Here is a 22,545-nt window from a genome sequence, read left to right as displayed (position 1 = left end):
GTGCTGTTATCTGGGGCCAGCATGGCTCGGGAGGGCAATGCCCTGTGGAAGCAGGCATCCCATTCTTTCCTTGTTCCTCCTGCTGACTGGCTAGTTCCCCGGACTGCTGCATATTGATCATGGGGTGTGACTGTACTCTGTGCCCTGCAGCTTCTTCTGCCACCGAGTCATCCCTGCTTGTCAAACGGCAGTGGGCAGCTTTGTCTCGTGAGTGGCTCTGCGTTTCTGGAGTTTAAGTTGTCCTCTGACCTGCTGACTGAGCTTGCCCTCTGGCAGAGGTGTGTGGAGGGTGTGAAGGAGCCAGCTGAGGCTTGTGCACCTGTCAAGTAGCCTGACCTCAGCTGCAGGCCTGTGGTTGTGGCCTGTAATATCTGTGCCTGGACTTGTGGCTTCTCAGTCTTGAAGCCTTGCTTCAAGGGCCTTAGAGGTCTGTTGTCACCGCTGCTTGAAGCTCACCAATGTCGCCACACTGTCCACAGGACAAAGTTCAGCTGGATTAATGTGATGCAAGAGGCCCTGCTAATCTGTTTCCGGTAGCTTGTGCTGCCTCCCCAGTGCTCCAAGCTCCCCTCATGCCCATCTCCACATGGCACACTTCCTCAGCATGTATCCTAACTAATGTCTTCTAACGTCTCCATTTGAGGAAGGTCACCTCAGTATCTGGCCTTAGAGAGAGTCACACACTTCTAATACGTAACTTCAAAGGTTTTATCTTCCTTGGGATTCAGAGCTAGCTCTCCACCCACAGATGGGCCACTTTGGCATATTGCCTGTCTGTGGCCTGAGGACCCTAGTGGGCCAGCTACTCGTGGGGACAGTTTTGGTCTGACACTGTGATTGGTCGGTGCCTGGTATTGTCAGCTAAAGGTGTAGAAATAGATGCATCACTTCATGGGTGTGTGAGAAAACCTAGGTTTCAGAGGGGTGGTTGGGAGGGGAGAAGGAAGAAGAAAGAAAAGCAGCAAGGTGGGCTTAGAAACATGGAGCCCCTGCCCCTAGTGGCCTTGCAGGTGTGGCTGCTGTGTCACATGGGCGTCAGCAGGCGGCAGGAGAGAGGCTATGTCTATGCTCTATGCTCTGACCCGTGAACATCTGAATGATTAATAACCTAACATTCCCTGAAAAAAAAAAAAAAAAGAGAGCCTGAGACAACCACCAGTCCAGGGCTGTGTAGGCATTGTGGAGCAGACCAGGAGAAAGATGACCCTCTGCTTGGCTCCATAATGTTTAGGTAGAGTATAGAACTCCTGAGAGCATTCCTGAGATGATCCCAGACACTCAGAGACCCAGAGGAAGGAGGAAGTGGAGAAATGAAGAGGAGAGAGGAACAGAAGGACGTGGGCACAGTGAAGGGAGGTGAGGAACAGCCTGAAGTACACAGCTTGTGGTGCCACCTGGGACCATGGTGGGCTCCTGGCCTATGCTGCCACTGGGGGCCACAACTGAGTCCCTGGTCCTGCTGCAGCAGGGATCTGTTACCACCAAAGACCAGGCAGATGTCCCTGGTCTGGGCTCCTACCTGGGCACATATTGATGTCTGAAGGCTGTGCAGAATCGGCTCCACCCCTCACCAGGGCATTGTGAGAGAGCCTACTTCATCTTCTATGTGGTGGCATGGATAAACGAGAGATAACCTCCTACCCTCCCCCAATCCCTCGACACCTTTGGCAGATGGAAGATCTGGCCCCAAGGTCATCAGGACAGGAAGCTCTCCCTGCCCCTCACTTGCTGCAGCACTCGGGAGAGCAGGCCCTGCACCTCACCTGCCTGGGCAGGAGGGTAGAACTGGCCTTGGCTTCAGGGTTTGCTGGTGCACTAACTCCAAAAGCATGAGATACCCAGCCGGCTAAGCAGCTAGGATCCCTCTCAGGCCCAGATCCAGGGCTTTGCATTGGCTCATCGCAACATCCACCCCCATTGATGAAGTGCTGGAGCAAGAAGGAGAGGGTCCTACAGATAAAAAAACTACAGGGCAACATGGGACATCTGAGAGGAGGTCCAGTGAGGGTCCAGTACTGAAAATGTAGCAGAAGCCAGAGGCCTTGAACCAGACCAATGGGTCATTGCAATGAACATTTGCAAGCAAAGAAGTGTAGACAAAAGGTATGGTGTGACACACTACAGCTTCTACCTTTTTTCCTCTGTTATGGGGCAGGTTGTAAGGGTAGAGGGTGGGTATGAAGGGATGGGTAGATGAGTGAGATTGTGGTGTATGATGTGAAATTCACAAAGAACCTTTGAAGAAAGAGAGAGAGAGAGAGAGAGAGAGAGAGAGAGAGAGAGAGAGAGAAGAGAAAAAGGAAGAAAGAGACAGTAGCAGATGGCAGGTCCTCAAATTCAGCCTGAGTCTATTCAGATGTTGATCTTTATAGCTCAGTCAACAGCTAAGTCTGCAGCAGCCAATGGGTAAGGGACATCCTCGGATGGGTATGTGAAAACTGATCCTCTCTTACGGGGTCCCACTGAGTCCCTTTGGCTGATGTCATTCAGACTGATCTCAGACTGAAGGTTCCCCTGCTTTAGCCTCCTTAGTGCTAGGACTAGCGGTCTGTGCCACCACAAGATTCTTAACACACAGAGAGGCCTCCCCACGTTTCCACTGCTCATGGTCCTTTGGGAGCCTGGGCCTCTTTCTGACTCCCACTCAGATCATTGTAAGTAGCTTATCCTGAGGCCTGTTGTTCACAGGGGCATTTGAGCCTAGGTGCTCAGGGGTTGGATCATGGGGCCCTTGTTTGCCAGTTCTCTTACAGTGTGATATTTGACATTAATAGGAGATCCCAATTGTCATAGTTAGTGTTTATATTAACTCGACACGGGCGAGAGTCACTTTGGAAGAGGGAAACTCAGTGGAGAAATGCTTCTACCACACTGGCCAGTGGGCAGGCTTGTGATACTATTTCTTTACTGAGGATATGGGTGGGCTCACCCTACTGGGGATGGTGCCACCTCTAGGTATATGGTGCTGGATGGTGGAAGAAAGCAGGCCGAACCAGCCATAGAGAACAAGCCAGGAAGCAGCACTCCTCTGTGATCTCTCCTTTAGCTCCTGAGTCCAGGTTCCCACCCAGAGTTCCCATCCTGACTACCCTGAATGATGGCCTACATGCTGTCAGAGAGAAATAACCCCTTTCCTCAACAGGTTGCTTTTGGTCACGTGTCGTCGCAGCAGTAGAAACCCTAATTCAGACACTAGTGCAGTGATCTGAGCCCAGTGCTCAGTCCTTTGAGGTGATTAGGATTAGAAAGCCTAGGGGAGGGAACTTGCTGAGACTGAGCACCCAGGTCAGCCACGATCCCTGCCCTGGACTGCTAACAGAAGCATATCAACAGCCAGCTGCCAGTGTGCTTTAAGAGAGGCTCAGTGATGGCTTTGTATGACATCTCAGGGATTTTCTCAGGAGCCAGACATTCTTTACCCACCCCTCGTCACAAACACCTAACAAATCACAACGGAACCCACAGCACACGTTCCTGGTTTGTTTTCTAGGAAGAATCATACTCTCCTGAAGCTAAGCTCATCTCATAGTGGCCTTGGAACTTTGTGGTCACACCGAAGCCAACACAGCCCAAAGGCCTCTGGAGCCAGGTCTCCTTTTAAGTGGGCTTCTTCTGGTCTCTTCTTATGAAATTGGCTCTCTGTTCTGTTCTTTTTTGTAGAGGTTACTTTGAAATGATTACACTGTACATAGCTTCAGACCCAAACAGGGATACCCTGACGTGGAGAACTGTCAAAAGTGGGCAAGTTTTTGAGAGATCCTTAATTCATAAGTGATACTCTGATCAAGTGGTCAGGGCTTCATTCACACTGGGCAGGACTGGCAGGGATGGCTCAGTCTGGCTTGCAAGCACTGACTGTGCACCTCCTGCCCTCAGACTGGCAGCTTGAAGTCAGACACTGCAACCCAGGGGTTACTGGATGCTGTAAGAACCAGTTTCAGGTTCGGCAGCATGCCAACTTACGCACCTGCTGGAAATGAGGACCATGGAGGCCAAGTGCATTTCAGTGCCAGCCACACAGTGCTTGATATGTGGTAAGAAGGACTTCTTAGAAAGGTTTGAGTCGGACTTCCAGGTGAGTGCAGAATAGGTAGCCAGGGGTGGATCTACACTTAGTTACACGGATAAACACACTGATAGTACAATGGCTTCCAAAGGTGCTCATCCATCCCTCAGAGCCTGTGAATCCAAACTTCCTATATCAGAAGGAACTTTGGACATGTCATCAGCTATGTGGTCCTTGGGCCAGATATGTGGCTTTGGCTATCTGGTGGGCCCAGGCGTTTGTTTGTTTGTTTGTTTGTTTGTTTGTTTATAAGCTGTGAATCCTTAACAGTGTGTGGAAAAGCTTTCCTGGCTGGGTCAGAAAGATGCCAGTGTGTGAGGCAAACTTGTAAAGACAGAAGGGACCATGAGCTAGTGGCCTTGCCAAGCAGAGAAACAGCCTGCTGCTGATAGCTGGCAAGACTGAGATTGCTGAGGAAACCAGCCCAGCCTTCACCATGAATTTGATCCACAGAGACCTGTGGCTGGGTAGCAGCATGCTTGCCTTAGCATGCATCAAGTCCTGGGTTCAATTCCCAGCATTATATAAACCCTGTATTGGTAGTCTCTGCCTATATCCCTGGCATATTGAAAGTCCAAGGTTATCCTCCATCACATAGGCCAGCCTAGGGTATGTGGGACCTTAGCTCAGAAAGGGGTAAGGATAGGTAAGAGGAATCCGAGTGGGAGCTGATTCCAGAGGACTGGTATCAAGTGGCAAGACAGAAACGATGACAGTTGTGGATGAAAGACATTAGGCTGCAAGTTCAGATGGCCACAGAGCCAGGTGGACCCCTGGTGAGTAGGAAGAGGGAGGGGCAGCAGAGGGAGGGTGGTCATGGCGGTGAACTTCAGGGCCAAGGAGGATGTGGGGTTAGCAAAGACCTTTGGTCCACCTAGACAGCCCGCCTACATCAGGACTCTGCTGGTGTATGGTCCCCAGTCACCAGAGAGTTTGACCTGGAATAAAAAGTCACCAGATGCCTGGAATCTATCAGATGTCTAAGAGCGAGTGACAGCCTGTCTTCTGCATCGCCCCCCTCTCCTGGTCTCAGCGCTCCCCATCCACTCCCTCCCCCTCTGCAGAAAATTAAGCTCGGAGTAGTAACAACATTTGGCAGTACAGACTTGGAGGAAAAGGTAGGACTTATGCAGCCTAATCGATTATTATGCAAAGGTAGGGCCATGACCACGCCCTCAAAGTCCACACCCACCTCCAGAGAAAGAGAAAGAGCACCTAGCTTCCCCCAGAACCCTGGCCTTGGTGCTGAGGAAGCCAAGTGAAGGGAGAGGGACTCATGCTGACTGGAGGCTGCTGTCCCATTCTTGCTGCCTCCCATTTTGCCTCCACCCACTGGGACTTTGCGGGAGGAGGGCGATTACTTGAATTTCTTGTCAGAAACTCATCTGTGTGGACAGAATTCAATATTTTTCTTCCCCCAAAGCTACTATCTACCTATCTATCTGGGGTAATTGATTCTTACTTTTCCTATAGCAGTAGATTGAGTTTGCTGAGGAAGCAATTCTAAATGGTAAATCGCACAGGCAGAAACAATCAAAGCTTGAGTGATTGCCCTCTGAGACTTCCCTCAGCAGGAGTTTCCACCCAAAAGGGGTACACCACCATTCCTGACAGAGAGAGCATGGCCAGTCCATCCACTGCTCAGGGCCATGAGACCAGAGTCACAGGCTTCTGTTCCGAGTGAGGCTAGCTGGGTTCTGGGTCCAGTGCTTAAGGCATGAGTGACCTTGGGTGAATCAATGCCCATTGTCCTGAAGTGGTGCTGGAACAAAATACCCGAGGAAAAACAACTTAGAGAATGTTTTCTTTTCGGCTTATAGTTTAAGGCACGGTCTATAATGCTGGGAATGTAATGGAGGCAGGATCTTAAAGCAGCTAGTCACACCAAGTTCACAATCAGGAAGCAGAGAGAAGTGGACGCAGACACTCAGTGTTCTTTTCCTGATAACCCAGCCCAGGCCTCGTTCGTGGAATCCTGCTGCTCACATCCACAGTAGGTCTTACCACCTCAGTAAGCTGCTCTGTTAAACCCCCTCACAAACACACTCAGAGGTGTGTCCCACACTGACTCTGAAAGTTAAGTCAGGTGGGCCATCACACCAAGGAACGGTTGGGGAATCTGTTAGAGTGGCTTACAGGCAACAACGGATGTCTACTAACAGAAACCCCAAAAGGCTGGATATCTCAGCTGCCTTCAGTGTATGCTAGGATCCTGGAGACGTAGGATCTAATGCAATGGAGGAATGAACTTGCCAGAGACCATGAGAGCAAGCAGCCGAAGAACCTTAGCTTGGCAGTTGTGATGTCCTTCTTCTGTGTCTTTTATATAGGCTGCCACCAGAAGGAGTGGTTTAGGTTAAAAGTGGGTCTTCCCACTTCAGAAGATCTGGATTAAAGGTGGCCTTCTCACTCCAAATAGTTTAATTAGGAGAATTCCACCACAGGTGTGTGCACCCTGCTGCTCGGGTTTGAGTTAATCCCAGATGCAGTCAAGTTGACAACCAAGAACTATCAACAACCTGTCCTATCCAAAGCTCTGTCCCTTTAGCGCAGTGGTTCCCAGCCTTCCTAATGCTGTGACCCTTTAATACAGTTCCTCATGTTGTGGGGACCCCAACCATAAAGTTATTTTCATTGCTAACTTCATAATTGCAATTTGCTACTGTTATGAATCGTAATGTAAGTATCTGTGTTTTCAGGCTGTCTTAGGTGACCCCTGTGAAAGGGTCATTCAGGCCTCCAAAAGGGTCTCATCCCACAGGTTGAGAACTGCTGTTTTGGGTTGTGAGCCCCCTTAATGATGCTGAGGAAGTGCCTCAAGACGCCATCCATCTTCTCTTGCTCTCAGTTGACTTGAGCTCTCTAACTTGGGTGGCGACACAGCTGAACAGCACATTATTAGTTGCCTATTGACCTAGCCATTGTAGCAGTTCTGGGTGGGTAGGGATCACAGTCAAGGTTGCTTTGGGGACTTCAAAGCCTTTTATTTTGTGATATGGCCACAGTGTGTACCCTGGGCTAGCTTTGAACTTGCTAGCCCCCCGCCTCAGCCTCCCGAGTGCTGGGATTGCATACCTGGCTTTGAAGGCTGGTTTTCTTGTGAAAACACTGACTCTTCACTTGCATCTGTAGACATGAGATGGGTGACCAGAACTGGAAAAGAAGGTACACCAGCTCTGTCTTCCTGTTCTTCCTGTCTTCTGTGCCATCTTAACCTGCAGGTCAAATTCCACCCAGTCATGCACACCCACATGCTAATCACTGAGAAATCTGCCAGGACTATAACATAGGGCTAACTGGATCCAGAAAGGCACATAGCAGCCTCCATGACCTGAAGAAGTGACTTGAGGTAGGACTGAAGGCTACTGTTCCCAGAGAAGACAGGAGTACCCCTCCCCTTTATTAGCACAAGTCTTTTCTGAATTTTTCCCATTCCATATCTGACTCCTCAAGCCTCCTGGAGTCCAGAAGCTGATGTGTGAGTAAGGTTCCTTTCCCCAGTGAATGCGGCCTTTTTGTCCCCCTAACACTTGCCCTACAGACATTGGTTTTCCCAGGAGATGAGTCTGGACCTTGCTCTGGTCCACTCTGAGCTCGACTTCCCTTCTCTTTCAGGGCCCTTGTGGAAGGTGGATAGAGACTCTGCTCTTTTCTCTGTATTGTGCTTATGAACACAGCCTAGACAGTATGTGCCAAGTGTGACAAGATCACACATAAGGCGTGGTACGCGGCTTGTGTTCTCAGCTGCAGGCCTGCCCTGCATCACTTTGATGGAGGGAACTGTGCTTAAATTCTCTCGCCCTAGGCTTCTAGGTGGGTTTGGCCACTCATGGGCAACGGAGATCGGAAGATGACAGGAAGCACTTGCTGGGGTCCTTCCCCTTCTTCCACCTCCTGGAGCCCCTCTGGATATGCCTGGATCTCCTCTACCACCCCAGGGCCTGCTCAGAGTCTGGTGGAATTTGACTGGCTATGGCATGGACCCTTGGCATTTCCACATGCTGGGTGCCTAACGCAGGCATCTCACTGTATTGCATCATCTCAATGACAAGAGAAATGGATGCTATAACCATTAGTCTCATTTTGCAGATGAAAATACTGAGTCTGAGTGTGGTGAACTTGTCTGCTACCAGAAAGAGACGCAAGGTCACCAGACTCTCTAAGGCCCTGGGCATTTTACTAGCTAAGGGTGGAACAACCCTTGTGGCTTGGCTCAAGGTTCACTCCTATTAGCCAGCTGTGACCCCCAACCACCAGCCCACCCTAGCCCCCAACCCTGCAGCCCCAAGAAACAAGAAGCAGCCCCCCAAATCTCCATTAGTTCTTGTGACAGACACCCGAGCTAGGCCACAGGAAGCTCCTGCAGTGGCTTTGATGGGAGCCCAGATCCCATGTGGGCACTTCCAGGAGATGGCTTGCTTTGAACAGATCACTCGGTATAAAGGAGAAGAGAAAGTGAGGGGGTGGAGGAGGCAGAAAAGGGAGAGAGCGAGAAGAGACAAAGCCCCCAGTCTCTCAGAGCCCAACCCAAGAGTCTCTGATGACCAGCGAAAGGCTTTGAAAAGCGGAGGGCAGTGTAGAAACCCCACTCTCTGAAAAGTGGGGGTGGATCCTGGCAGATATCACATGGGGACCCCTGCTGTGGAGCCAGGGGGACCTCGAATGAGTTCAGGTGATAAAATATATATATATAAGAGTTAATAGAGAGCTGCCACACTGTCTTCTAATTCCCAGTGGGAATCCTGGGGGCCGAACACGTCAGGCTGCTGCATCTTCGTGCCCAGCCAGACTCCACACAGCCTGAGAGGTCGCTTAAAGCTAGGCGACGTTCTCTCAGCTTGGGATGAAAGAGTCCTTCTGGAAAGGATGCCATGCGGGGATCTTGGTTTGAATGGCTCTCCTGCGATGGCCCTTCCTTCTAGCAGATCTTTGAATGCTTGCTGGCTATAGGTGATAGCATCTGCATTGAGGACCACAAAAGTGGGGTGTCTGAGCCTGTGGTTAGAAAGGAGGGGACCTGAGAATGCCCCAGGAAGATTGCCCTTCAGGATCCAAATCTGGGTCAAGTTGCTTCTATGATGAAATCATTTGCTGCCTTCTTCCTAATGTGCTTAGATAAAAATGCTTTTCTGGGCAAGCAGGCCTGTGTGCGCCCACCCCTTGGTTTTTCTTCGTTTTATCTGGGCCACTTTCCTTTGACGGCCAAACTCCAACTGAGCCACAAGGCTCCCCAGTTCCTTACCTGCCTGGCGTCCTTCTCCACCATCACGGGCTCTCTGCACATTCCTGTCCCTCTCTCCGGGTTCTCCTTCGCCCTTCTGTAGGCTCTTTCCTGTTCTCTGGCTTCAGCTGCTGAAATGCCCAGCTGCGTCTTTCTCCAGAGAAGAGCCCCACCTTTTCTGCATCAACACCCCTTTGAGAGAGCCTACAAACACATAGTTACTTATCATCTACCCCTGCAGCGGCCTCTGATGCCTCAGTCCCAGGATTCAGAGAACTGTTCATTTACACACGCTGTGTTCTCAGTGTCCAAGTGCAAAGGGGCTCAGGAGAACTCACGGCTGGTTGGTGCGAGGAAGGAGGCGATCACATTCCTGGGCGGCTGAGAATGCCATCAACAACTGGGATGCAGCAAAGCCTTCTAGCTTTCTACAGAAGCCCAGCCCTCCACAGGAAAACACCACATGCATAAATGTGTGGTGGTTCAGGCTGGAAGTTCACCATTTCACTTGGGCCTGGGACGTCAGCTCCGTACGCATCTGCCCCATTCCGCCATATTTCATCACCCGTCCTGAGGTCACACAGATGAAAACATTTCTGAACTATGTATGACGAAAGAGGCTAAGGACGGGCCACTTGGCTGACCTTGGTAACCTGTGACCTTTGACCTGTGACCTGAGAGTGCATTTTTGAATAATATGAGTAGACTGTTTAGAGAATGTGGCCAACAGAGGGGCTAAGAGATGACTTGACTTAGCTGCGCGAAGGAAAGGAGAGGGGCGGAGGACTTCGAAGAGGCTGCTTCTGTCCAAGTCAAAGGTCAACAGGTAATCGTCAAGAAGACAAGGTAAGAGTGGGATTATCTGAGGATGGAGACCTGATCACCGGCAAGAAAACCAGAAACAACTGACACAGAAAGGAAGTCGCCTCTGGGTTTTGAGGAGACGGTTGTTTTCAATCATAAGTTAGACAGCACTGTGGATTTTTTTTTTTTAAATCATGCTTTCTTATAACTTCAACCCAACTTACTTAATTTATTCTTAGATCAGGTTCTTACTATGTTACCCTGGCTGGATCCATAGCAAGCCTGGAACTTGCTATACAGACTACACTGGCCTGAAACTCACAGATGTCGTCCTCCTTCTGTCTCCTGAGTTCTGGAGTTCAAGGTGTGCACCACCATGCCTGACTTTGATTATCTGGTTGTAAAACTCTGTGCTTTGGGTAAAATTTACAAGGTTGTCATATTTTCTTAGACATGAATTCTTTTTGAAGTGAAAGGACCCGTGGCGTCCATCAGAGAGGCTGGGTTAGGTAGAGGCAGGTGCTGGACGCCTTAGCAATCTGGAGAGCTATTTGAGACCTGCTTCTCCATAGGGCCCTCTCCCAGCTTCATAGGGTGGCCCATGAGCCCATGCCTGTCTGGCATTGTCCTCCAGCCTTGTTCCACACTGAGCTCTGAGAAATACCCTGGGTCTCTGGGATGGTTCTTATCCACTGGCAGCTTGACCACAGGTGACGGTGTTTCTAGAAAGGTTCAACCAAGGAGGGAAGATGCCCCAAATGTTGGAAGCTGCCTCTCCTCTCATGGGCTAGGGCCATAGACTAAATAGAGGAAGCAAGCTGAGCCCCAACATTTACCTCAGCTTCCTGACTGAAGTGGAATATGACCAGCTGCCTCTAGCTCCCACAATGAATCTAAAGAAACCCTCTTCCATTTAGTGGCTTGCATCGGGTCATAGTGATGTATCCGGTACAGTCTTGGGCGAGCCTGCCTGGCTGCCATTTTTGCTCCACACTATAGTAGGTAAAGAATGTTAATTATAGAGAAGCCAGATGGCCCTGAATGGAGCCATTGTGCAGCTGGACACCAAAACCAAAGGGTGTCCTGGAGTCCACATGCCTGTAGTAGCAGGCTGGGCCCTTCCCTGAGGCAAGAATGAGGACCAGGGCCGTGGCAACACCTCAGTTGCTCTTTCCAGGCCATTGCCACAGCCAGTACCCTTCCTTCTCACTTGGCTTTGGGGCTTAGTCCACATCATACCTAGCAGTCTGAAAATCTTCCACAGGAAGGACAGCAAGGACCAGGTGTCCAAAGCCTTTCCCATCGGTGCTTCTCTAGCTGCCTGCCCTCCTCTTGTTCAGAGGTCGCTTCCACTGGCCCTCCAAGCTTTCCAGCTAGGGCCCTTCCTGTGCACACAAGGGCTTGTCGCATCCCTGTCCCCGAGAGTTGGCTCCTCTGGGTTGTGTCTGCAGAAGTTGAAGTCCAGCCTTTCTAGAGATGACTATGTAGCCATTGGGTTGCCTTCTTAAGCCACCAAAATATTCAAATGAGCACTGTGCTCTGAGAAGCCCCAAGACCAGTTGGAAGGTATGCCAGTTCCCTTCAGTGGGCATCCAGCTGACCTATCCCACCCTGTTTTGGCCTCTCTGATGCCAACCTTGACTTCCAGCCTAGACTTCCTCCTCTGAGAAGGCCAAGGTCCTAGGAATGGAGATTAGGTGGCTTCTCTGTGAGTGCTGACATCCTCTGTGAGGGTCCTTCTGCCTGGGATGGGAAGCAAGGCTGGCCACCCTGACTCTTTGTATTGCTTGGGGCAGTGACCTCCTAGGGTGTGCCCCAGGCAGGCAAATGGTCCCCAGACTGAGAAGGGAGGATGTCATGAGCCTTCACAGGAGGTTTGGGCATCATCCATGTGACCCCCACTCCTTCCCAGTCCCCCTATCTCTCACCCTCTATTTGTCCTCCACAGGCTGGTCTATGTGTCCTTTCCTGCAGAAGGAAGGACGTGGTCTGCAAACCGCTCAATGTTGGGCTTTGCCGAGGGGCTTTCTCTCATCTCCCACTCTACTTCCTCAGAACAATATTCAGCTGGTTTCAGTGTGGGGATTAAGGTAACCCAAGTGAACAATCTACTCTTCTGCATGGAGAATACTCTCCGGTCTGTTGTTTATCTGTCTTCCGCCTACCCTACCCTAATCTTTGGAGCTTAAAAGGCTTAAGATGCTTCTTAGGCCGGGAATCATTCTTATAAAGCAACTATTGACGAGCTAAACAAGAATGATTTCAAAACTTAGTGTGAGAACTTTACGTTCCGATTCCACTGTGGCATGCCAGGAAGAAGAGAAAAGGAGTCCTCGCAGGTCTCATCTCCTGACATCCTCAGATACTGTCTCACCAGAGGGCCACTGTGACTCTGACACACACCAGCCCAGGGATCCCCATTCTCATCTGATCCAGTGGTGACATCCAAGATTTTCTGTCAGCTCAGTCTGAGTGCTGGGCACTACCTCAGCCTGAGAGAAAGGATCCTTCCCCAGTGTCCTTCTGCCCACTTGCAACCTACACAGTGGCATCCCTCTGCAGCCCAGGGGCTGCTTTTGCTGCAGTTTCATTTCCTGCTTGCAACCCAAGGAGGGAAGTCTCTAGATGAGAAAATGGAGGTTCAGAGAAGAGAAGAGCCCGCCCAAGAGCTGTCAATCATAAGGTATAGTATCAGGATTTAATCTCGAGGCTCAATGGTCTGTTCCTAGCTTGGCTATTTCAGCAGGATAGAGGAAAGCCATGGGCAGTGATGGAGGGCAACCATGGGCATAGCATGAGTTCGTTGACATACTAAGACAAGGAAGATCTGTGGGTCATTCCCAAATGGATCTTATTGTAGTCTCTGTGTGCTAGGGGGAGACACAAAGACCTGGAACAGGGTGTCCCTGCTGAGATGAACACACATGAGCAAATTACATCTGTGCTTGAGGGCTCAGCGTCCAGTGACACTGGAACCACCCTGTTCCTGTTAGAGTTGACATTGCACATGGGGACAGGGTAGAGAGGGCGGGTAATGGAGACAGCTGCTTCTTCCTGGGAGCAGTGTGTAGGCTGAAGACTTGGCCGCCCTACACTTTCTCATGCTTCGGGGAGCACATGTGCCACGCTGAGCTGATTGAAGAAGGAAACTTTACGCAAAGGAGCCCCCGCAGCCTATGTTGGTACTGATTGGGGGTGGGGGGGACTGGAATCACAGGTTTCAAGGATATAAAGTGTGGCCCCAGGCAGCAGCTTCTCAGGTGCTCACTCACCTTGTTGGGAAAACAAGATGCCTTCTTCCCAGGGTTTTTCACAGTCTCACTTACATGGGAGACCAGGCTTGGCATGAAGCAGAGAGAAGAGGCAAAGAAATCAAGACAGAGTCTGGGACTCACTCGTGAGAATCTATGGATTCCCCCTGCCCCCGTTTAGGGTACAGCAAGGCCCCAGGCTGTCTACACTCTAAATCACCTGAGGAATATGTGACATCTATTCAGGGACCACAGAATACACAGTGGTGTCCTGATAAAATAATAATGGGCAAGTCCTCCTCCCAGAATTCCTACAGGGAAGACTTACCATCCCCCTAGATAGGGATTAGAGATAATAAATCAGGAGTCAGGATGTAGGATATATATACACAGTGCCAGAGGCAACACACACACACACACACACACACACACACACACACACACACACACACAGCTTGTTAGAGGAAAGAAAATCCATCATCCTCAGCTTAGGCACCCAGTAGTTACCAACCGGCAGGAAGCGGCCTAGCAGAAAGTCCTTGAGACAGGGAAGAAAACAGTCGTGCAGGGACTATTTACCCTGAAGACTTAATATCTGAGGGACATGGCTGCCGCTTTTAAGAGCCAAATGGACCTTCTTGAGAGAACTTTGTCAAACCTTGGGTCTTTACCAGGGTTCCCGGGGCACTTCCTGGGAATTTCTCTCCCTGTAAGACTGCCCTGTGCCCTTGAGAATTCTTAGCACTGTCTCCAACTTCTCTTCATTCTGTTCCTCCAACAATTGGGCTCCTGGTGATCAGAAATAAACCAGGGCGCTACTGAATATTCTAGACTAGGAGCTAGGCTAAGCTGTCCCCGCAGGAGGATCACCAGAAAGACAAAGGCTGAATTCCTTTTTTTTTTTTTTTTTTTTCCTGTTTGTCTACCAGTACTCCAGTGAGCTCCAGCCTCCTGGCCCAACCCGGATAGCGCATGCTCCTGCCAGCCACAGACAGCGCATGCGCCTGGCCTTGGGCTCCCCTAGCTCTATGGCAACCATGCTCACCTTCCCACCACACTACACGTATTCTTGCGAGGTTTCCACATTCCCTAGGTTTGGAATGTTCCTTGTGTTTCTTCTTTCATCCTGGAACCCACACTCCTCCTTTCCTACTGTATTCAGGCGCATTGTCTAGACCTTGCCTCCAGATGGAGCCGTTCCACCCAGAAGGGAGCAGGAAATATGGGACCTCCCAGAGGCCCCCTGCTGGGTTAGGCTCACCTATGCCAGCGGGGCGGCGGGGGATTTTTAGTCATGCCACAGGGGGCTCATGTTATTCAGTTTCCTGTTAGTAGCCTCCCACCCATACCCCTGTCTCTGCTCCCAATAAACTCATCAATTCAGCTCGATTTGGGCAGACTGTTTCTTTGGTGGCCCACTGCCCTGTCTCTCCGCTTCTTTGACCCGCGCCCTCTCGTAAAATAGAAATCTACTCCGCATGAAAAGTATCACAGCAAGCGAAACTCTGCTCAAATATCCCCCCTTTGAGGCCCATCTTTTGACAATCCAAGTCCTTGGGCTCCTCATGCCTGTCATTCCGGTATTGGCTGCTAGGTGTGCATGCTGTTGCATTTCCCCTGAGCCTAGACCCTTTGGGACAGGCCTCTGCCTGATCTGTCCCAAAGGCATCTGCAAGCATGGAGGTGTCAAGTTCTGTCACAGGATTAAGGATGAGAGGCCCTCTGAAGATTTTACTACTCACATGTCCCAAAGGAGTGGACCGCCCTTGTCGCCAGGGCAGGAGACAGGAGAAGAGATGAAGAGAAGCCAGGGCCTGAGCCTTTGCTGGGCCTGCACAGGAACCGCAGGACACATTGGGACTGGCTTCAGGGAGAATCAGGGAGGGGTGTGGACTTTGTGGGTGGCCTCTCTCCTGGGGTGGGGGAATGCTGGGAAATTGGGATTGTAACAATAACAGCCTCGGTGAGCACTGAGCACCTCTCTGGCGCTCCAGTAAGGTCTAAGAGGCGTTGGACAGTGTGGGTCATGAATTCCTGTGTTGTTTCTTCTCCTGTAGGCATGAAGCAAGGAAAAGACAGACTAGTCAGTTAACCTAGGAAGGGTGTGGAGGAGAGGTGGCCACCGACCCAGATCTGCATGAGACAAAACACTTAGCTTGGAGCCCCCCCCCCCCCCCCCCCCCCCCCCCCCCCCCCCCGGACTAAACTGGTTCAACTCACTGGGACAAAGTCACAGGTTAGCTTCTTCCTCAAGCTGCGCATGTAGGGACTTCAAAGACCAGTGCATCTAGGGGCAGCGAATGGGACTTGGGTTATACACTAAGTGTGAGTGTAGGGGGTGTGGGCTGATCTTGGGAGACTTGGGATTGCCTGAGAGACAGGAGGAGTCAAAAACGATTTGGACAGGGTGGGAATACTAATGCCAAAGGGATTCTGGGAGGCGAGGGAGGTGAGGGGTTTAGCCGGGGAGCACGAGTACCAGGCAGTGGTTATCCCAGAGAGATGAAAGGGAGGCTGGGACACTGGGCTCCTGATCTTCATTTACACTGCTCTGGATGTTCAAAACCCTTGCCCATCCTTCATGGTATTTAATTCTCACAACACAGTAGGACAGACATTCTTTCTCAGTGACCAGGAAAGAGAAACCCGGGGTTTACGGACGGACATAAAGAAGAGTGAGGTGAGGCAGGACCAGATTCTAAGCCAGGTCCTCTGCCTCTAAATTCACTCTGATTTTCAAAGAACAGGAACGTGATGAAAAACACTTTTGATACCATTGTAGTAACAGCTACCGTTTGTCCCAGGCTCCGATGGGCCGGGCGCTATGCTAAGAGCCTTGAAGTCATCACTGTCACCATGTTTCTGTGAGGAAGGTCCTCTAATCCTCCACTGTGCTCAGGTGGGGAAGCTGAAGCCCAGAGAGATTAAGACACTTGCCCACGGGGCAGAGCCGTGATTGGAACCAAGATGAATCTGGTTTCAAATCTGTGTGTGTGACCTTTGTAATATTTTTTCCTGTTCCTCAAAGAAGAGGACTCCAGGGGCCTTTGTCCCCACGACCTGATGCTGTTTGAAAAGATATGAAGAAGGAAGGCAGCTCTCTAAACCTTCAGCCTAACTGAGCTACAGGCAGCACACAGCTTCCTTGGGATAGGTAAGGAAGAAAGCTGGCTGAGTGCTGGGTACACGGTCCACAGGCGACCCACTCAGAACAGGACTTCATACCAATGACCACCTACTTTCTCCCAAGGCCTAGATAGAGTCACTTTGCCAGTATCTTCCCAGTGGAGCCTGTAGTAAAGGGGGCTGTGGCACTTTTGGACTTGAAACATCTCCACAGGCTTGTGTTTAGAAAATTCAGCTCCTGGTTTATGGTACTGTTTTGAAGAATATAAGGCTTTTAAGAGGTGGGGCCTGGTGGTAGAAAGAAGCATAAGGGGTGGGCCTTTGAAAGTTATACTGGCCCCTGGCTCTGGCTTGTGTTTTCTACTTCAAGATCACCCACTGATCATGGGCCCACTGCTTTGGACAGAATGGCTCCTTCCTTCCTCCCTGCCAGGATGGGCTGAGAGCCCTCAGAAGATGAGAGTCTAAATCTTTCCCTCCTTGCTTTAGTCAACTGTTTGGTCACGGCACAGACATTCGTGATAAGACACCATGAGTCTCTGGCTTTCCAAGCAGTGACGTGGGCCTGGAGGACCTCCCCTGGGTGCCCAGAGGCTTCCGTCCCCAAGTGTCCCCAGAACGTCTGTCTCTTTTGGTTCTGAGTCTTCAACTCACAGCAGTATCACTCCACAAATATGAGTGGGAGGAAAGAGAAAGCCCATGAATGGGTGAGCTCAGATTCCCTTCTGTGATTGTCCTATGCCTGGACTGGACTCAGAGTGGTCCAAGCTCAGCAGAGCCTGGAATGTGTCTGTGCACCCTACATCAAAAGATCCTTCAGGCTGAAGGTCAGATTCCTCTCCTCTTGTCAGTACCGTTTCTACCTGAGATCTCTGCTAAGATTCTAAGAGAAGTTCTCAGTCTTTATGCCTGGGGCAGGAGGTGGGGGTTTTCTCCACTCTTGCCTGCCCTCCTCCATCTTGTTGGAGGACAGGTGAAGGGTCAGGAATGGGTGAGTCTGTTACACTTGTAGCTGCTCCACCAGCCGGGGCAAGCAGAATATAGTAACAGATAGGCTTTGTTTCCTACTGGAAGGTACAGAAGAGGAGACTGGAAATTTTGGAAGGGGTGATGGTTAATACAGGTAAGTTACAATTGTCTCTGTTCATTCCAAAGAGAGGCGCTCATCCAAGGAAACTATATGGTCTTTGAAGCCCAGCAACTTTTACTCAAATCTTTCTTTTCAACTTACTAAGTGTAAGACCTTGGGCAAGGGCTGGCGAGATGGCTCAGCAGTTAAGAGTGCCGACTGCTCCTCCAAAGGACCCAGGTTCAATTCACAGCACCTACGTGGCAGCTCACAGCTGTCTGTGACTCCAATACTAGGGAGGACCAGACACCCTCACAGAGACATTTTAAAAAATGCCTTGGGCAAGGTGGTTAAGGTCTCTAGACCACAGTGACCATGTGTAAAGTGGGGTGATTCTTTATAGATTTCGATATAGGTGCAGTGGGTACCATAGTGTAACACAGTTCCTGATAGAACAGTTGCTCTGTGAATGTTACCTTAACCCTCCCATGGCAAACTGCCCCCTCTTCTAAATCCGCAGCCCAAGTACTGGAGGGCAGATGACAGAGCCTACTGATCCTCCCAGGGGGCTATGAGCTATGCTCTCTGTGGCATCCATAGGTCCTTTTCTACTTTGTGCTTCCTGGATGGTGTAGAGGACAGAGATGAAAGGCACTTAGCCCGTTGGCTTACAGAATTGTGTTTCTCTGTATCCCTGGCAGGTGCAAGGAGCCATGTCAGCCATGAAAAGACAGATTGGGCATTTCAAATTGGTTCCTGAAGCAGGTAGGTGATTGGATAAAAAGACGATTATAATCCATTCAATTATGTGTCAAGTCCCGCACGAAGCCTGCATATGCATTACTGCGTTTGATTACCACCCTGGCCCTATGAACTAGACACTCTATTATCCTTCTCTGTGGATGAGGGAATCGAGGTTCAGAAAGGCTAAATATCTTGTCCAGGGTCACCCAGCTAGGAAGTGGTGGAGCTGAGGTTCAAACCCAAGTCTGTTTGACCTTCAAGTTCGAGGCACCTTGTTACCCATCAGGAAACGGAGTCTTGGAATAAAGGGGTTGTCATGTTGACCCTACTTCTGATTGCTTGGGTATTTCAGTTAAATGTGTACGTTCTTTCTTAGCAACAGGGACATTAGGGGTCCTGTGTATGAGACTCTTCAAACCCCAGGACCAAAAAGTTCTTTTTCTTCTTCCGTTTTTTTTTTTTTTTTTTTGGGGGGGGGCGAGGTTGTGAAAGGGACACTTGACCCAGATATGCAGTGTCTTTTTGAATAAGCAGATTGCAGAGAATGGCTCTTAATTAAGGCCTGACCTTCACCCAGTTCAGCTGTTTCCTGTCTCTGGCTTTCTCTTCCTACTTAGGCTGCTTTGAGAGAAAATGAGGCTGGACTCAGGAAGCATTAACTGCCTCCCATCTTTCCTCTCTGGGGCTTCAGAGCTGTCTCCAAACTCCTTGCCAGTTGTCCACAGGCAGTCACAGCTGGATGTCCCAAAGCCCTCAAAGGCCAGGAGCTGGAAACAAGGCGTCTCCTCCCCTCTCTCTCCCCAGCCTGTTTTCTGGTGGGGAGGCCACCGCCCATCAGCAGGTAGAGTACAGACACAAAGAAGCCTCATGAGTGGCTACCTTCTCTTTCAGTTCTGAGGATCCAAGAGGAAGCAGGTCTCCTTCCCTCACATGGTGGCCTCAGCTCAGTCTCCCTTCCAGTTCACCTGGTACCAGCTGCCACAGAGATCATGCTTCTTGGGAGAGTGACCACACCCTTACCTGCCCAGCGCTGTGTGAGGTTCCCTGTTGTCTCTGACTTCTCCAAAGCCAGCTGTCAAGGGCTCTATAACCCAGCCCATCTTTAATTCACTTCCTCTTCCTCTTAGATCTGCCTTTTCACTCACACTTCATCTTACTCCACTGCCTCTGGCTAAAATGCCTTCCTCCTTCCCCTGTGCTGCTTTAATCTACCCAGGTGCCAAGACCCCGAAAGATAGTTTCCATTGTCTGACATTCCCCACTTGGCTCAGTTGTTGTAAGTGTCTAAAGCCCTCTGTGATGTATATTCTGAAATAGATACATAATCTACATGAAAGAGTCATGATTAACAAGGTATCCACGAGTGTAGGAGGAAGCTATTGATTAGTGATGTCTGCTGCGGTTATAGGAAGAAGACGTTATTGATGAATAATGTCTGCCATGGGTAAAAGAAAGGCAGACTACTGATTAGTGATGCCTACCGTGGATAGAAGAGGGAGAAGTGGAAGTAGATTTCGTCTAAGAGCCAATGGATGGCTGCCTCTTCCTGCAGCCTATAACGGTGGCTTGTCTCAACTTACCATGGACGACCATATCAATAAACATCTTATTTTATTGGCTGGGGGGGGGTGAGATCTGACTCCCTTCCATTTTTGATCTGCACCAGACAGTTAAGGACTCATCGTAGTTATAGCTAGTTCTTATCAGAGCTCACTGGATGCCAGCAGCACCCTGAAGTCCTGGCCCTGTCATTTCAAAGCCTCACTCATGGTCACAACTCTGTATACCAGGTTCCCCAGCTGAGCCATATTGGGGAAACGACATTCACTGAGATAAAGCAGCCTTTTAGAGTCAACTAGACAGTGTGTGTCTGGCTCCAAACTTTGGCAGTTAGACTACATGAATCTTGGTCCCTTTCTTTGTATACACTGGTGTTTGGTGTGTTCCAGAGTCACTTGGCTTTGTATGAAATTTCTACAGTTATCTTAAAGTCTTTGTGGGAAGAAACTTTCTATACTTTTATTATATCCTCCCCTGCCACCCTGAAGTATCCAACAGTTTTAATCCAGAATTGACGGGGTCTCTGTGATGATGCTCTTGGGGGGGGGGGTATTTATTATTCTTAAAGTTCCCTTATAATTTGGGAATATGGAATGAAGGTCACAGGTGCATATAGAGCATGGCACCTTGGCTCAAAATGACTCAGGAATTCTAAAAACGTCACTCCAGGGGGTAAAAACATCATCTTTGCTTTTAAAGAAGTTTCTAATTTTCCTGGATGCAATAGCAATATTTTTCCACAAGAGGGCAGTAAAGACAAGGATACCAAATCCAACTCCTAAGCCAGGCCTCATGAAGCAAGGGGAGTCCAGCGGGGAGGGATGTTGTTTCTTTTACTGTGGCTGCTGTCATTAATCTCAGACTACTTGTGCCACAGCAGGCGGATACAAAGATCTAATGGATAATTTCCTTGCAACTTCCAGCAGAATTCGGGAACAGGCATTTAGCCATCTATGTCTTTGTCCGGCCTGTATTTATTGAGCGTATACTATAGCTCTGTGCTCTCAGGGAGGGGAAGAGGGAGGGACGTGTAAGTTATGTAGACTGGCAGATTCTAGTGCATTTGTGAAAAGATGTCTGGGAGGCCCAGAGCTTGTCTGAGAGCCAGGAGGGCATCTTGGAAGAGGTGACATTTGACCTTGCATTGGAAGTCAAAGGTGGGCATCCAAGATAAACAGAAGTGGAGAGGGACAACTCTAAGTTTCTTATTAGAGAGTGATCAGCATAGACCACTCCTTTTCTGCTATGATGAACTCACAGGTCACTGGATTACGGGCTGAATGAGGGCATGAGCTGGGGAGCCAGCACACCTGAGAATCTTGGGGTCCTGAGGGTTTTGGGGGAGTGTTCGGAGCATCAGGGCACGTGGACTTGGGTTGATCCCCTAGGAAGCTCCTGAGAGAGTCCAGTACTCTCCTTCCCTCCATTTGTGGCACTTCAGCTGGGGAACAGCGGCCAGAACTACTTGGTGAGGTTGTTACTGTTCCCGGACCCTGCTCCTTTAGCCCAAGATCTCTGGGAGAGGGGAAGGCACAGGGAGAAAACAATGTGCACGAATTACCATCATGAACACGTGGGGGCGCTAGAGAGCAGGCACGGCTCTTCCCAGGAAAGGGGTGGGGGTGGGGGGGGGCGCTAATGCATGATGTCTGTGGTCTCAGGAGCAGTGTGGATGGAAAGGTCCTGCTCTGTCTATCACCGATGATCTCACGGCAGCAACAATAAAATCCTAACTTCGATTTACCGAGAACAAGCCATGCCAGGCTTTTCCCAGATGGGAAAGGTTTACAACTGCACTTCCTGGCTGGTGTCCTTACTGTTCCCATTTTTGCAACTGAACACACTGAGGCTCAGAGAGTTCAGGAACTGAGACTTACTTACTACAAAGTACAAGATGCCAGGCCTGTGACCCCACCTAGAACATTTAAGGCCAGTCTGGGCTACAGAGAGAGCTCAGTCTTTGGACGCCTCTCCTCCTCCTCCCCCCACCCCCACCCCCAGTACACACGAATGTACACATCCACAAAGGCCAAGACCAGGACTCAGTGTGTTTACTTAACGTTCAGAATTCTTCCATTTCCAGCTGCTTCTATGGACGGGTCAGTCACAGTTGGTCTGACCGGCAGGGAAAGTCTCCCTTGTGAGGCTTGCTTGTTTTCTGTCACAATTCAGCTACCTTGAATTAAAGTGAATGCGGGCTAGGGACAAGGCTGAGTGGCAAACGTGTTTGCTGATGACCTGAGTCCACACAGTAGGAGAAAACAAACTCCTGTATGTTCTTTTCTTACCTCTACACAGGTGCCATGGCACCTCCAAATCAACCAACCAATTATCAGCCAATTGATTGACTAATGGATCCATCCATTATGATAACTTAAGTTATCCAATACGATAACTTATTTAAAAGCTGCATCTAACTTGGAGCCAGAGTCTTAAACTCAGTTGAAGTTTGTGAGCTGAGCACTGACAGTGTGGAGCCAGTCCCAGGTCCTCCCCGCTCCCCCATCCTACCTGCAACTCACCAGCCTTGAGGATGTCCTTTCTCTCTCTCCTCAGGCTTGTCTGAAGAGCAGATACTCCCTGTCCCAAAGCTTGGCTTTCCCCCTCCTGCCTCTCAGGAAGTAAGGATGGATCATTTCAAGTACAGAGAGAGGCCATGTGGCCTTAGATGGGTTTCCGAACCTGTTTCTCTGAGCCTCGGTGT

General features: G+C 50.0%; 1 non-coding gene across 1 annotated transcript; it reads left to right on the top strand.

The window, feature by feature from the left end:
- Positions 1–988: 988 nt before the first annotated feature.
- Positions 989–1,116, top strand: LOC117701573 (small nucleolar RNA SNORA17). Its single transcript, XR_004605770.1, has one exon. It is a non-coding gene; the product is annotated as a small nucleolar RNA SNORA17 (small nucleolar RNA).
- The last annotated feature ends 21,429 nt before the right edge of the window (positions 1,117–22,545 follow it).

This window comes from Arvicanthis niloticus, chromosome 1 (assembly GCF_011762505.2).
Source record: "Arvicanthis niloticus isolate mArvNil1 chromosome 1, mArvNil1.pat.X, whole genome shotgun sequence".
NCBI classification, from domain to species: Eukaryota; Metazoa; Chordata; class Mammalia; order Rodentia; family Muridae; genus Arvicanthis; species Arvicanthis niloticus.
The sequence above is the reverse complement of the archived record's forward strand: the minus strand, read 5'-3'. Positions and strand labels throughout refer to the sequence as shown.